The sequence below is a fragment of the Cupressus sempervirens genome, chromosome 7, assembly GCF_028749045.1.
Source record: "Cupressus sempervirens isolate cs-2001-9-10 chromosome 7, ASM2874904v1, whole genome shotgun sequence".
NCBI classification, from domain to species: Eukaryota; Viridiplantae; Streptophyta; class Pinopsida; order Cupressales; family Cupressaceae; genus Cupressus; species Cupressus sempervirens.
Window position 1 is genome coordinate 328,270,736 of NC_143124.1, and position 3,180 is coordinate 328,273,915.

Below are 3,180 nucleotides of genomic sequence, written 5' to 3' on the forward strand. Positions count from 1 at the left end.
GTACTTGATGCAATGCTTTATAGACTAGATTCGAAGCTATCTATTCTTGATGTACACTAATGACAAAATTTTTACTCTACTTTTAATAAATATGTTTTTTTTTTTAATTCAAAATTATTAATATATTTTCTTTTAAATTTATAAATTCATCAACATAAAAGGAAGACTTATGTTCTTTCTCTATACTCTATCTATATTTACATAAACCTATTTAATAACAAAAAAAAACTCTCAAATCACCAATTTATATTTTTGAAACAAAATTAATATATTATCTTAAATAAAAAATAAAACTATTTTTATTATGAAAGTAAAGATAGATGGAAAAATGTAGAGAACACACTTTCCTGATTCAAAACAATGTGTGAAAGGAAGGGATTCCTTTCATTTCTTCCCAAATGAAACTAAACCATGGTTCCAGTCATGGTGTTAGAGTAGTGATTTTGCAAGAATAAACTTTGGAGTCACTTTGTAATGGTTTATTCACCCTTGGATAGTGAAGAGGTAAGGTTGGAATTGGCCAGATACATTGAGATGTTGATAACTTTGAATCAACAAGTAGCCATTGGCAATATGGAACACTTCAGACTCAAGAGCTATGATCTACATATCCCTTTTGGTTGCATCCACCAAAGAATTTTTTCTAAAATGAAAGATAATACATTTTTTTCTGATTCTAAACAAGAACTCCTATGTTTTGAGATGTTATTTTTTTTAACCCTAGACCTTTACACAAAAATAAGATGCAAGAGAGTCTATATTCTTATGGGTTTCCTTCCAATATCACATATAAACACATGCACAATATATATTGTCAATAATTAAATTGTTTCCATAGATTTGAAATTATTTATAATGTCTATTAAAAATTATTTGTCATTATGTGTTGATGGGTGTACATATTTTATTTGAAGGCTCCTAATTTAAATTGGTTGAAAGGATGCTGAAAATGTGGTACAAGTGTAGAGAGATGAAGATACAAGGGGAGAAGGTTTTAGAGTATTAAAGATGTAAGATCATGCTTCTATTTTTGCATGTTGTAATTTTTTTTTCTAAGATTTTTTTTGAAGATACAAAGATACAGTTTGAAATATCTCTTATGTCTATCTATGAACTATTTATTTATCTATTAAAAATTATTTAACTCTCAACTTCATATACCATCCTAATCTAAAGTAGCTAATTTGGTGGTACTTTCAGGGTAAAAATGGTGGATTGACATTTGTTATAAAGAAAAAAATATACATTAATAACAGTTCCTAAAAAAATTCCCCTTGTATTAGTAGTTCTTAGTATGGTCTTTCCCAAGACATATACAACTTCTACATTATTTTCCAATTCAATTTGTTGCAACTCTTCATATTCAACATTACTTGTTTCTATTGGATTTGAAAGATGATCATTTGTACCATCCTTAGGTTCTTCATTTATGATATGATTTTTTATGCTTTTGTTAACATGGGTGAGAAAACTCTCCCCTTTCTTGCTTAGAGCTACATAATTGTAACCATATTGTACTAGGCATCTATATACACCCTTAGGCCCAATTTTTCCCACAAGAAACCTTTCCTCTAGTAATAATATTATTACTGGAACAATTCTTATAGTCAGATAAAAATAATTTCATAAAGATAACCCATATTCTTTATGTAATGCCTTAAAATTAATGGCGATCCATAAATTAGGTCATTGCACAAGAAATACACCCCTAGAGTGGGAAATCCTAAATTGCTTTCAAGAGCATGAAGATCCTTTGTACTTAACTTTTTCTCTATTGTATACTTATACTTGATCTTCCTTCCATGATTCCAAGAGTATGTTACCTTCAAAAGAATACTTGAGATCATAAATGATACTTATTCTTCCTATGGCACCTTGTTCAACACTACTAATAGATAGGCTCCCCCTATGAAACCAAAGACAATATAGGATGAAAAAGTATATATAAATTGAAATTACCAAACTACTAGCATTACCAAACTCACTAGAAATGTTGTAATGAAGATGAATCCAATGAAAACAACTCCATAGGCATTTCCAATTTTCTCGATCACCCTTGAATTCAACCATATTAGCAAGACAAATAACCATGAGGACATAGTTAACTTATTGAGAGTAAATTAACCCCTTATGTTTTTTTGATTTATGTACCATCTTCACTCGAGGGAAACAACCAAGAGCCACCATTTTTTTAATGATTGAGAAACTTACTAAGGTCAAAGATTGGCTAGCAATAATTAATTATAATGTTGCAAAAATAAGCATGGGCTAGTATACTGCATTTGGAATTGCAACATAAAATGCATTTTTTATATCTCCAAGATTCTAGATCAAGTAAGTTTCTTATCCAATGTAAGTAAGAATTAGAGTAGGGAATACTAAAGTAGTGAAAATAATCTGAATGGATCACTTATTGATGTGGCTCAAATTAGAAAACATCACCTCAACACTTGTTATATACAAGATAATACCTCCAAGGACCACCCAACCACCTTCTTGTTGTTTTTGGAAGAAATCTGCAATATAATAAGGATTGAGTCCCTTGAATTTTGTTGATTAATTCTTGATAATATTGCATGTGCCAATAAGAGAATTACTCACAAACCAAAGAATTATTATAGGTGAGAACATAAAACTCACTTTAGCAATGCCAAATCTTTGACCAAGGAATAGTAGTAGCATAATTGCAACCAATATTTCCACAATAATACTTTGGCTTAGATTAATATCCTTTGACTAAATTCTTTGCAAATCTAATAAAATTGATATTGAAATTTAGAGAGGAACTTGCAAGCCATGCTAGGTAGAGGTTTGGCCATCTTTTAGTCTCAAGGTAACATAATACATTAACTAAAAAATGAAAAAAGAACAAGTGGTACTAGAACTCATCAAGAAATATTGGAACTTTTTAGTATCAAGTGTTTCTAATTCAAAGATAACTTTTGGAGTACATAGTTTGGCTACCAATTAGGGAAATTCAAACTTGGAAGCAAGAAACCCTTTGCCGTTACTAACAAATCCAACAATGGAGACCAAAAATGATGAAAATTTGACAAATAAGAAATTGAATTTTGATGGTAGCATAGCTATCACCAATACTAGCTTAGAGAGAGCTAAAAAGAGGATTGGAACAAAAGAGGGTGCTAGATGCCACCAATTTATGACATCTAATGAGATAGG

General features: G+C 30.1%; 1 pseudogene; it reads right to left on the reverse strand.

Annotated features, from left to right (window-relative positions):
- Positions 1-1,140: 1,140 nt before the first annotated feature.
- On the reverse strand, positions 1,141-2,769 carry LOC149546757 (potassium transporter 6 pseudogene; annotated as a pseudogene).
- Between the last annotated feature and the right edge of the window lie 411 nt (positions 2,770-3,180).